Here is a 14,196-nt window from a genome sequence, read left to right as displayed (position 1 = left end):
GCAACTAGAGAAAGCCCTCGCACAGAAACGAAGACCCAACACAGCCAAAAATAAATATAAAAATAAATAAATAAATAAAAGATTACTATTTAAAAAAAAAACCTACAGCGTGGACTGTCATTTACCAAAAACAAATATAGCTACTGCCACGTCCAGTGTGCCAGCCATTAAGACCAAGGCTAAGCACTATTCCTTAAGGAGACCAATAGGATACTTGGTGACCAGTTGTGACATTGTGACATCTTTAAAAAAAAAAAGGCAGCATAGTGACAGAAATGTGTGAGTCTAGAAAGATCTGGGCATACATTGTTGACAAGAATAGCCGTACATATGGTGTAGGTTTAATGTTAAGGTATATGTAAATATTAGGTACATAAACTTATTTATACATGTTCTCGATCTTCATTTGTGCATGTTTGTGAGACTACAGGGTAATTGATGCATAGTTGCATTTAATGGGCTGTAATCAGAACTGGGTTGGGCTTACTTGATTTTTTTTCCCTGTAGCCTGAGTTGGTTGGAGATGGGAGAAAGTATCACCTGAGTCTTTTTTTTTTTTTTTTTTTGGCCGCTCTGCAGGGTTTGCGGGATGTTAATTCCCCAGCCATGGATCAGACGCGCACCCTCAGCAGTGAAAGTGCAGAGTCCTAACCACTGGACTGCCAGGGAATTCCCTCACCAGAGTCTTTTAAAATAAGGAAGGGACTGTTATTAAAAAGGGGGAGGTCCAGAAGGGCCTATGTGTTCTAGACAGAAACTAGGCTCCCCAAGCTATTAGAGAGGAAGTAGGCAAGGAGGGCTTCATGGGAAACTTGGCTGAGTGGCACCTGAGCTGGTGGTGGTCTCCTAGACCAGGGGTCCCCAACCCCCGGGCCACAGACCGGTAACAGTCCGTGGCCTGTTAGGAACGCGGCTGCACAGCAGGAGGTGAGCGGCAGGTGAGTGAAGCTTCATCCGTGTTTACAGCCGGGCCGTATTGCTCCCATTACCGCCTGAGCTCCGCCGCCTGTCAGATCAGCGGCCGCATTAGATTCTTCTAGGAGGGCAAACCCAACTGTGAACTGCGCATGCAAGGGATCTAGGTTGCATGCTCCTTATGAGAATCTGATGCCTGATGATCTGAGGTGGAGCTGAGGCGGTGATGCTAGCACTGGGGAGCGGCTGCAAATACAGATTATCATTAGCAGAGAGGTTTGACTGCACAGAGACCATAATAAATCAACTACTTGCAGACTCATATCAAAACCCTATCAGTGAGTGGCAAGTGACAATTAAGCTGCATCTTACAGAGTAGACTGGACATAAGCAGCACACTTCAGGTGTCACTGTCTCCCATCACCCCCAGATGGGACCATCTAGTTGCAGGAAAACAAGCTCAGGCCTCCCACTGATTCTGCATTATGGTGAGTTGTATAATTATTTCATCATATATTACAATGTAATAATAATAGAAATAAAGTGCACGATAAATGTAATGCACTTGAATCATCCCAAAACCATCCCCCCACCCCCTCAGCCCCCGGTCCATGGAAAAATTGTCCTCCACCAAACTGGTCCCTGGTACCAAAAAGGTTGGGGACCACTGTTCTAGACGAGCAGCAGGGGCAGGGGAGTGCCTGCTCACAGCACCCTCCGACTCCACCACTCCTGTAGTCCCTACCCGCTCTTTGCTCACCATGACATTACTGATTCCTGAAAATTTTTTGGCTCCCAGTTTATCTACATCCTCAGATGTAAACGGTTAATTGTGGGAAGAGCAGAAGCTCCAGTGCTCCAGTCAGGTTATCCCTTGATCCCCATAGGACATGGACTTTTCTGGAATGTACCTCAGCCAGCTCAAGCCACTCTGCCTCACCTCAATGCCGACTTCAAAATGACAAGTTGGAAAAAGAGTGCACGCACATCTCGTTTGTCTACAGTGGGATGGGGGGTGAAGGGAGAGGTGGGGAATTGAAAAGAATGCCAATATCGTAGCTGGTAGTTGTCAGCCTGAACCTTAGAGTGTCTAAAAGACGTGATGCACACACAGTGAGAAAACCTGGATTAGCCCATGGCTGTAATTTTATCACTGACTTCCTGTTTAGTCTGGAGCAAATCTTATTTCCACCTTTCAACAGAAAATGGAGTTATAATAACATTATGGTAATCTTGCACACCAGGGTTACATGAATGTAATGCTTAGTCATTCCTAAACCCTTAGAAAAAAAACAAATGCATTGTAAATCTGAACTCATTGTCTCTCAGGAAGAATGCTGAAGCCCCACTGAGGGCCTCTACCCAGATGTTCTCGCCTGGTGCTTCAGGCAGGTGGACCTCCTTTAGAATCATGCACATGGTAAAATAACAGTAGCAACACCTGTAAAGACCTGAACAGTTCCTGAGACACTTTTTACATACGGGATATGGGCCAGTGATTCTCCTGCAAAGTCTCGTAGAGCCAAGGAGAAAAGAATCTAGAAAAGGATGGTCTCCACCCCATATACATAGCATATCTTACAAAGTCAGCTGACAGGGTAAAATCAAGTCATTTGCTGCTATTCCCACCACCAAAGGGATGGAAAAGAACTCATCAGATTGCGTAATGTTTCTGCTCACTTCTCCCTTCCGTGCTCTTGTTTCAGAAAAGCGGGTACTTCATTCCTCCCTGGGAGCTCTTGATCCCATCTCCTTTTGCTTTTCCTGAACTTTCATTCATCGGTTATTCCCCCCACTATTTGCATTTTCTCCCTCCTTATGTAGTTTATATTCTATGGGAGGAGGCGGACAATAAACACATAAAGAAACAAGATTATTCCAGACTGTGGGAGGTCCTGGGAAGGAAATAAAACAAGGTCATGTGAGGGCAATGGGGGTTGAGGAGAGAACAAATGTGTTTAAATACTCGAAATACTTCAGGTACTCAGGAATGATCTAGAACAGCTTCTGGAGAGGTGATAACATGAACAGAGACCTAAAGGATGAGAAGAGAATTAACAAGATGAGGAATTGGAACATCACTTTCCAGCGAAAGGGAACCACGTGCACATGCCCTAATATAGGAACATGATTAAAAGAGGTTAAGAACTACAGGTTCAAGGAGGTGGCTGGGGGGTCATGCAGGGAGGAAGATGGTACACGGTTCAGTTGAAACTGTAGCCCAGGTTGTCTTCGGTTTGTCACCTCAGGCAATGTGGTTTGGTTTGGTTTCATCCTAAACTCAGTGAGGGAGCCATTGAAGCATTTGAAGCAGGAAAGTTACATGATCTGATTTATTTTATTAAAAGGTCCCTCTGAAAGAGATAATGGGGTTTCTTCTAGGAAAGTGCCAGTTCTAATCTAATCCTCCTTAAGATTTGGCTTCTGCCTCTTTTGAAAATGTTCTCTGAAATCTCACCAATTCATTTGTTCAGTACTTAGTTGTTGAGCACAATGTGACAGACAGTCTTCTGACAAACAAAAATAGCTGCCATCATGAAGCTCACATGTTAAGGATTGCCTAGTGGCCAAATCCAAAGATTTTTTTCAGTTCACAGTTTCCTTAACTTCTCTGTAGGATTTCACACCGTGGATCACCCTGTCCTTGACTTTTTCTGCCTTCAGTCACCAAGCCCCAGCGGAATCCTGGGTTTCCGCCTGTCTCTCCTCCTAGTCATTCTCTGGGTCCTCCATCATGTCCTCCTCTTTCTTTTTTTTTAAAATTAATTTATTTTATTTATTTATTTTTGGCTGCATTGGGTCTTCGTTGCTGCACACAGGCTTTCTCTAGTTGTGGCGAGCGGGGGCTACTCTTCGTTATGGTGCACGGACTTCTCATTGCGGTGGCTTGTCTTGTTGCGGAGCACGGGCTCTAGGTGCATGGGCTTCAGTAGTTGTGGCTCGCGGGCTCAGTAGTTGTGGCGCATGGGCTTAGTTGCTCCGCTGCATGTGGGATCTTCCTGGACCAGGGCTCGAGCCTGTGTCCCCGGCATTGGCAGGCGGATTCTTAACCACTGTGCCAGCAGGGAAGCCCCTCCTCCTCTTTCTAAATGTTGGTTGTCTAGACAACTTGGCTTTCTCTTTCAACAGCAGCAATAAAAACTGTTCATCAAGCACCTGCTGCTCATCAGGAGAAATTAATAATTCTCCTGCTCCCACAGCCTCCATTATTAACACCAAGCAGATTACAAATCTGTCTCCAGTTTCAAACCCTCTTGATCTCTTAGCCTTCATGCCCACTTGTTTGTTAAATATCTCCACCTGGATGTCTGATAAACATTTTCTACTTGAACAGTAAAAATAAAACTTATCGGGGCTTCCCTGGTGGCACAGTGGTTAAGAATCCGCCTCCCAATGCAGGAGACACAGGTTCGAGCCCTGGTCCAGGAAGATCCCACATGCCGCGGAGCAACTAAGCCCGTGCACCACAACTATTGAGCCTGCACTCTAGAGCCCGCCAGCCACAACTACTGAGCCCATGTGCCACAACTACAGAAGCCTGCGTGCCTAGAGCCTGTGCTCTGCAACAAGAGAAGCCACTGCAATGAGAAGCCCGCGCACAGCAACAAATAGTAGCCCCCGCTCGCCGCAACTAGAGAAAGCCCAAGCGCAGCAATGAAGACCCAACACAGCCAAAAATAAATAAATAAATAAATTTATTAAAAAAATAAAAATAAAATAAAACTTATCATCTTTCCATCAAACCAGCTCAAGTCCTGACTTTGTAACAGGGAAGAACCTTTGTATTCTATTGCAAGTTATTCACTAAAGGGATGTTGCCTATAAGCTTAAATTATACATAATGGTCCATCTCTGGGAGCCCTGCCTCCCAGGTAATGAGTATTATGCTAAAATACCTTTGCTTAGCTCACAGGAAGCATCCTGATCAGGCCCACCTGTGAATGACTGCAGGGAGGAAGAAATTAACACATCCCCAGCTGGAGGCTAAGGGGAACCAGGAAATGTTTGACTTTACTCCCTCCCCTTTATGTATAAAAGAAGCCTGAATTCTAACTCAGGCAAGATGGTTCTTTGGGACACGAGTCCCCCATCTTCTCAGTCTGCCAGCTTTCCAAATAAAGTCGCTATTCCTTGCCCCAACACCTCGTCTCTGATTTATTGGTCTGTCGTGTGGCCAGCAGTATGAACTTGGACTAAGTAACAACTTCTCTATTATTGTTAATGACACCACTCCTGTAGTTAAAATTTTCTGATCAGTTTTGACTCCCCTTTATTATCCTCCACATTCAGGTTGCCTAGTCCTTTAAACTCTAGGTCTGTCACGTTTCTCCCTTTCCTCCTTGCCTTCCATTCCCACTCCACCTTAACATTAAATATTGCAGAAACCTCATAATTGCAAAACCCAGTAACCCCATAACTCTACTTTCAGGCTCTCTCCTCTCCATTTCATTTTGCACATTGCTCTAGATTTGTCTTTTCTATCTAAACTCAGTGTATAAAAACTTTCAGTGACCACCCATTGTCTAGAACTCAGTCTATTCTCAGATTTTTCTTTCACTTTGCTCCCACAATTACCTTATATAGCAGCGGAACCAGTGGGTACATCAGGTCCAGTATTTTCTAAACTCCATACTTTCGCTCAACCTGATAGTTTTATGAGATTGTTCTCCCAATACCCTAATCTTTATCTTCGTAAGTTCTTCATCTCAAATGGCATGACTTTCATAAGATCTTCCCAAGTCTTCCCAGTAGATCTAATCTCTCTCTTCTCTGTATTTACGTAGCACTTTGTCCTTCTTTTATGCCTTTAGTCTTAGTGTGTTTTATGTTTTATAAATTGTAAATTGTTCGAAAACAGTGGTTCTCAACCTTGTCTGCACTTTTGTATCATCTAAGGAGCTTAAAAATCTACTGATGCCTGAGTCCTACTTCCATAAATTCTGATTCAATTGGGGTGGGGTGGAGATTGGGCGTTTCAAATCTTCCCGGATGGCTGTAATGTGCAACCAGAGTTGAGAACCACTGTTTCAAGGCATTTCATCAAAATCCAGGCTTAAACATGCCACCATTCCTCTTGAGGTTGAATTTAGATAAGGCACATAAACAAAAAAACCCTCACCACCAAGATCCAATTTGGAACCCTAGGCAAAAGCCACAAATTGCAGATAGGACCACAGATAGTGAAAGTGGCCTAGAATTCGCACCATTCAAAGACTCTGGATCAGCGCAGAAACATTTTTACCCAAGCGTTCTCTCAAAACTATCAACAGATTCACGCCCTCCAGTCCTCTCATTTCTGTTGTATTCTTGTTTGTTTGTCTCTCTGCTTTCTCTCCAAACTCACCCTACTGCTCCTTTCTATGCCACACTTTTTTTTTTTAATTTATTTATTATTTATTTTTGGCTGTGTTGGGTCTTCGTTTCTGTGCGAGGGCTTTCTCTAGTTGCAGCAAGCGGGGGCCACTCTTCATCGCGGTGCGCGGGCCTCTCATTATCGCGGCCTCTCTTGTTGCGGAGCACAGGCTTCCAGACGCGCAGGCTCAGTAGCTGTGGCTCACGGGCCTAGTTGCTCCGCGGCATGTGGGATCTTCCCAGACCAGGGCTCGAACCCGTGTCCCCTGCATTGGCAGGCAGATTCTCAACCACTGTGCCACCAGGGAAGCCTCTATGCCACACCTTTCTATTTGGCTTTATCCTCAACCCTTTCACTGAGCATTCTCTTCCTCCTTACCTTCATTGATATCCAGCCCTTCATCAGGGACATTGTCTCTCATTTTGCATCTTCCTCTGCTTATATACCGTAGGAGTTCGTGAGGGGAAAATCAGCACTTTTTTCCCCATCCCACTGCCCCTCCCCCAAGTCATAATACTTCACCTTCATTTAAGGACAGGATACTTGAGTCTATACTCACCAGCTTTGTTGTTCTCTTCTCCTTTTCCTCTTGGTCACTATCCTTCATTTGTTCATTTGCCAAGTGACAATAGTTGTCATTTCAACTTCACTCCTAGCATCCACCTACTATGATTCCAGTAACTATATGTATGATTTAAAACCATAGCCTTGGATAAATAAACTGTGGTACGTTTAGACAATGGAATATTATTCAGTACTAAAAAGAAATGAGCTATCAAGCCATGAAAAGACATCAAAGAATCTTAAATGTATATTACTAAGTGAAAGAAGCCAATCTGAAAAGGCTGCATACTGTATGATTCCAGCTATATGACTTTCTAGAAAAGACAAAACTATGGAGACAGTAAAAAGATCAGTGATTGCCAAGGGTTAGGGGGAGGGAGGGATGACTAGGTGAAGCACAGAGGGTTTTTAGGGCGGTGAAAGTATTCTGTATGATACTATAGTGGTGGCTACATATCACTATACACTTGTCAAAACCTATAGGGTGTACAACACCAAGAGTGAACCCTAATGTAAACTATGGACTGTGGGTGATAATGAGGTGTCAATGTAGGTTCATCAGTTGTAGCAAATGTATTGCTCTGGTGGGAGATATTGACAATGGAAGAGGCTATGCATATGTGGGGACAGGGGGTTTCCATAGGGGAAATCTCTGTACCTTCAGCTTAATTTTTCTGTGAACCTAAAGCTGCTCTAAAAAATACAATCCATTTTTTAAAAAATCCCTAGCCTTACAGCTCCTTGGTTTCATCTACAAAGACCTTCACCTTCTACCCTATTTTAGCTACCCACTCCCATGGCCAAATTTAGAATCAGCAAGACCTGCCCCTCCTCTTAAATCATAAATTCTAGCAATCTACTACCTTATATTTTATTTTATTTCATTTCATTTCATTTTACCACGCCGCACAGCATGCAGCATCTCAGTTCCCTGACCAGGGATCGAACCTGTGCCCCCTGAAGTGGAAGTGTGGAGTCTTAAGCACTGGACCACCAGGGAAGTCCCTTAAATTATTTTTAAATGAGAAGAGATTTGCCAATATCCTTTTAACTCCAAGGAAACTTGTTTCAACAGGCATAACTACCTGTTATTGAAGATGAGATGCCAGCTTCTGGGATTAGTAGCCTGTCAGGGTGACACTGAGAGAAGCCTTTTTGCCATTGCACTGAGGCTTCAGCATCCTGCCTCCAGCATGAGCCCAAGGGCTGTTGCTCTCATAGGGTTGTTCTGTGTACATCTATCATTTCTGATGCTAGTGCCTTTAGTAAGATTCTTTGAGGGACAGTTCATGTTCTAATGACAATCTCCTATCTTTCCTTCCACAAACATTTGCTGATTCCTTAATAAGAGCCTTTCACTCTTCAAGATGCAGGGGATCTAAGCTAGCTCATTCACTCTACTATTCTCAATATACCTCTTCCTCAACTGCATCAAACTTGCCAGTCTCTGGTTCACACTATTTTCTCCTTATCTATTCACTCATTCAACCCCCATTTGTGGAGTGCCCCTCAGCACCCATCACTTTTCTTCTTTCTTCCCCTCTCAGCAAAAACAGTGCCTTCTGGGCTTCTCTGGTGGTCCAGTGGTTAAGAATCCACCTTCCAATGCAGGGGACACGGCTTCAATCCCTGGTCGGAGAACTAAGATCCCACAGGCAGTGGGGTAAGTAAGCCTGCGGGCTGCAACTACTGAGCCCACATGTTCTGGAGCCTGCGTGCCACAACTAGAGAGAAGCCCATGTGCCACAACTAGAGAGAAGCCCGCTCACCGCAACGAAAGATCCCGCATACTGCAACTAAGACCCAATGCAACCAAAAATAAATAAATAAATAAATATTAAAACAAAAAACAAAAAAAAACAGTGTCTTCTGGCCTATGCAGAATTAATTCCTCCAATGGTGCTTAGGAGGGAATACATTTCTACCTTCTTTGGAGACTTTACTTCTCTCTCCTTATTCTCCCTTCTCTTCTCAATTACTGTAATCATTTAATAATAACTGTTATTGAGCACATACCCTGTACCAGACACTATGTATAATTTGCTATTTCTTATTTAATCCTCATGAAAACACCATGAGAAAAATACTATTATCCCCCTTTTACAAATGAGAACTGAAGCTTAAAAAAAGTAAATTTATACCCTATTATGAAACTAAGTAAGGGCCATCTCACCAAAGTTCATGCCTGTAGCCACTATGCTAAACTGCTTCTCATAGCATACTAATGAGTTTCCATAGATCCTTAGCCAGCCTCATTCAGTTTATTTTTTGCATTAATTTCCAAGGGAAAAATCTGTATTAATGGGAATCTGCATTAATTTTCTATCACTGCTGTAACAAATTGCCACAGATTATGTCTTAAAGCAACACAAATTTATTAGCTCACAGTTTTGGACATCAGAAGTCAGAAATGTGTCTGCAGGACCATGTTCCTTTTGGAGGCTCTAGGAGAGAATTAATTTCCTTGCCTTTACCAGCTTCTCCAGGCCACCTGCATTTCTGGGCTCATGGCCCTTTCTTCCATCTTCAAAGCCAACAGCAAAGCATCTCCTCTACTCTCTGACCTCTGCTTCCTCTTCACATCTTCTCTCTGACTCTAACTCTATTGCCTCTGTCTTATAAGGACCCTTGTGATCACACTGGGCCCACGAAGATAATGCAGGATCATCTCCCCATCTTAATATATTTAATCACATCTGCAAAGTCTCTTTTTGCCACGTAAGGTAACATAGTCACAGATCCCGGTGATTAGAGTGTTACACACATTCAGCCTACTACATGATCTTTGTAAAATACAAATCTAATGATGCTTTTTAAAAGGTATTAATTTATTTATTTATTTTGGCTGCACCAGGTTTTAGTTGTGGCACTTGGGATCTTTGTTGTGGCCTGTTTGGTTGCAGCATGCGGATTTCTTATTTGTGGCAAGCGCAATCTTAGTTGTGGCATGCACGTGGGAGCTAGTTCCCAGACCAGGGATCAGACCCAGACCCCCTGCATTGGGAGCACAGAGTCTTACCCACTGGCCCACCAGGGAAGTCCCTAATGATGCTTATTGCTTAAAATTCTTCCATGACTTCCAGGAGAAAGCTGAGCCTCTTTACCCGAGAATGTGAAGCCCTTTATGTTTTGGTTCCTGCCTATCTCTTGAAATTTTCCAGATTCTCAGTGTGTATCTGCGATGCCCTTCCTATCTGTGCCTAGCTCACTCCTACTCGTCCTTCGGAATTCAGATTAAGGATCAGCTTCTCCCAGAAGCCATCCCTGTCCCTGACCCTGATGTGGCTGCCTCTCCTCTACACTCTCAAAACACCCACTACTCACCTCATCATAATGTGTTGAAGTCACTAACTTACTCGTCTATTTCCGCCATTAGACTGAAGTCCCTCTGGATTAGACACCATGTCTTATTTAACTGTGCATTCCCTGTGTTTTACAGTTGGTGCTCAAAAATATCTTTGCTGAATTAATCATCTTCCTGTAGCACATAGCATAGTAACTTATGTATAGTACAGAGTCCAAAACATATTTGTTGGGCTTCCCTGGTGGCACAGTGGTTGAGAATCTGCCTGCCAATGCAGGGGACACGAGTTCGAGCCCTGGTCTGGGAAGATCCCACATGCCGCGGAGCAACTAGGCCCGTGCGCCACAACTACTGAGCCTGCGCGTCTGGAGCCTGTGCTCCGCAACACGAGAGGCCATGATAGTGAGAGGCCCGCGCACCGCAATGAAGAGTGGCCCCCGCTTGCCACAACTAGAGAAAGCCCTCGCACAGAAACGAAGACCCAACACAGCCATAAAAAAAAAAAAAAAAAAAAAAAAAAAAAAAAAAAAATCAATAGGGGGAGAGGAATTCAGGTGAAAGGGAAAAATAAATAAATAAATAAATAAATATAAATAAATAAATTGAAAAAAAACCATATTTGTTAAATTGAGCTGTAGTTACTTTCACCTCCTCAGGAATAAGAAAGTAATTTATCATCTTCTGCCAAAGAGATTCAGAATTTGGGACTTGTATCTTGCTCCCCAGAACTGTAAAATGAAGTGTGAATAATAAATTGTTAAGTATAATACAAGGAAAGATTCAGCAATATTACAAGAATTGTAATTGAGATTATATGAGAGCTTAAATGAAGGACTGTGATAGGTGGATGAGCTGATCTATCAAAGACAATGACAGCGGGAATGGGGTCTGTTTTCCTCACCACTGAACCCCTAGCACTTAGCAGAGTGCTTGGCACATAGTAGATATCCAGTAAATACTGGTTTGATGAAGATAATTTCAATGAATTGCACTCCAGGCAGAGGAATTAGTATTGTCAAGAAAAGGTGGGAGACACTGAAATAGGCAAAGAGATTATAAGACCTCCTGTTGACTTAACTGTTTTTCATTGTCTTTGAGCTATTTTACAACTCTTTTATGTAGTAGAAAACTGCTAACAATGCACATGATTCTTTTACTGAGATTGCCCTTCTTTTAAAATTAATTAATTAATTTATTTATTTTTGGCTTCGTTGGGTCTTCGTGGCTGCGGGGCAGGCTTTCTTTAGTTCCGGCGAACGGGGGCTACTCTTAGTTGCGGCGCGCGGGCTTCTCATTGCGGTGGCTTCTCTTGTTGCCTAGCACAGGCTCTAGGCGCGTGGGCTTCAGTAGCTGTGGCTCGCAGGCTTTAGAGCGCAGGCTAAGTAGTTGTGGCACTCGGGTTTAGTTGCTCCTCGGCATGTGGGATTTTCCCGGCACAGGGCTCGAACCCTTGTCCCCTGCATTGGCAGGCGGATTCTTAACCACTGCACCACCAGGGAAGCCCTGCACATGATTCTTTTCCCTAGAAATGCAAATTTGTATAGCTGAGGTGCAAGTGGTTATGTCTTGCGTGTATTGACCAGTTTTTCATCTTTTAAACAAATTCATTTTAGCATTCCTTATGGTGTATTTATGTTTTCTCTTTAGATTTTGTTTAACAAATTATAACATCCCTCATTAATTAATAATGAATTAATTTAAAAAAATTGACAGTTGTACATTTCATATTTATACAAAAGTCATAATCTTACCTTTAAAAAATATCTTTTAGCAATATGAACAAAAAAGACAAGTTTGAAGATGTGTTTTGGGGGAAATAAGGAGTTATCTGGTTGAGCTGAAACATGAGGTTCTTGGAGGATATCATGAGAGAAGAAAAGAGGCTAGCTAGACTGGAGTCAGATCCTGGAGAGCTGGGAGAACGATGTGCAAGTTAATGAGAGAATATAGGCAGCAGAATCAAGGTCACAGTGCCGCCCAGCCTTTTTGGTTCAAATCCCTTTGGCCACTCTTCATCTGTCTGTTGGGCACAATCTTGAACAAGTCGCCTAGCCATGCTGTGCCTCAGCAATTCGTAGGGCTGTTGGGAAGATTGAGTGAGTTAGTTAAATGTTAAAAATTCAGAGCACTACCTGGTAAAGAATAAGTACTCAGTGAATGTTAACTACTATATTATTGTTATGGTTCACAGTTCTTTACCTGAAATACTTGGACCAGATGTTTTCAAACTTCAGGATACTTTGAATTTAGAAAGGAAATGCATATACCGTACATTATAACACTTTCAGTAGGATCTGGAGCAGCATCCTGTAATCTAACAAACAAATATTTCTTTTTTTAATTAAATTAAATTTTATTTTTTATTGAAGTATAGTTGATTTACAATGTTGTGTTAGTTTCAGGTGTACAGCAAAGTAATTCAGACATATATATATTCTTTTTCAGATTCTTTTCCCTTGTAGGTTATTAGAAAATATTGAATATAGTTTCCTGTGCTATACAGTAGGTCCTTGTTGGTTATCTATTTTATATACAGTAGTGTGTACATGTTAATCCTAAATTCCTAGTTTATCCCTCCCCCCATGAATAAATATTTCTTCAGTAAAAAATATGAATATTTATTCCAAGTGGGATAAATACAGATATAAATAGCCTCACTTCAGTCTCAGTTGGTATGCCTGCCAAACTGGGTTTGGGTTAGGGCAGATTTGGCCATCAAATAAGTTACCAAAAACCCTTCAGTTTTCAGAGATTTTTTGATATTTACATTGAAAACAAGGTTTTTCAGAGCTTTTGGGATTTGAGAATTGCAGAGAATTGCCGTACTACTAAAGTAAAAAAAAAGATAAGATTGAAATAGAATTTGGAAATCCTAGAAATTGTTCAGAAAGCAAAATTTTGAATTTGATCACCTCTCCACTTTGGCAAAGTTTTAATTTTTTCTTTTAAAAATTTCAAAGCAAGAGCAACAAATAGTTGATGAGGAAAAGTTTCTCTTTATAGAGATTCCAAATAATAAATGAAGTCAGGGGACTTCCCTCGTGGCGCAGTGGTTAAGACTCCACGCTCCCAATGCAGGGAGCCCAGGTTTGATCTTTGGTGAGGGAACCAGATCCCATATGCATGCCGCAACTAAGAGTTCGCATGCCGCAACTAAGGAGCCTGCGAGCCACGACTAAGTCCCGGCACAACCAAATAAATAAATAAAGTCAGAATGATAAAATATCACCATTTTGCAACTTCTAATGGAATAATGGATCTAGGCAATCAAGAGCTTCTAGTATTTTAAAAAGACACAACTAAATATTTTGCATCTTCCTTTGTAAGTATCTAACCCACCTATGAATTAGTTTTGAAAAAAAAAAAAAGTAAATATGACTCTGTTCAAGTTTCCAGACCAGTTTATAGGAAATACAGGAAACAAAGGAACATGATAAACACCACAACACAAGTCTAGAAAAATCGAGACTGCGTGAAACTCCTCAAGGCAAAGGATCTGGTCTCTTCAGCAAATACATTGCAAGTAAAAAAATTAAAAAGAGGGGGGAACCTGTAGATTAAAACAAACCAAGTATTATATATAGCAACAAATTGCAATGTATGGACCTTATTTGACTCTTGATATGAACAAGCAAACTGCCTCCCCCCCCAAAAAAAGAAAAAGACAAAAAATCTGGCACAATCAGGGAAATTTAAATACTGACTAGATATTTGATAATATTAAGAAGCTACTTTTAATTTTTAGGGGTGATCATATATTTTAAAAGTCTTTATCTTCTGGAGATATATACAAAAATATTTACAGACGAAGAGTTATCATGTCTTGTATTTGCTTCAAATTAATCCAGTGAGGATGAGAAGGGGGAGGGAGGAGGGAAGGTGAAACACTGAGTTGATAATGTTGAGAATTCATGATGAGTGCACAGGGGTCATTTTACTGTTCTATTTTTGAACATGTTTGAAATTTTTCATAATTAAAAGGGAAAAAATAAAAAGATATATATCTACACACACACAGAGTATAGATTACATTGTATTCCTCAAGGGAAGATTTGGATCT

Source organism: Eubalaena glacialis, chromosome 16 (assembly GCF_028564815.1).
Source record: "Eubalaena glacialis isolate mEubGla1 chromosome 16, mEubGla1.1.hap2.+ XY, whole genome shotgun sequence".
Taxonomy (NCBI): Eukaryota; Metazoa; Chordata; class Mammalia; order Artiodactyla; family Balaenidae; genus Eubalaena; species Eubalaena glacialis.
The sequence above is the reverse complement of the archived record's forward strand: the minus strand, read 5'-3'. Positions refer to the sequence as shown.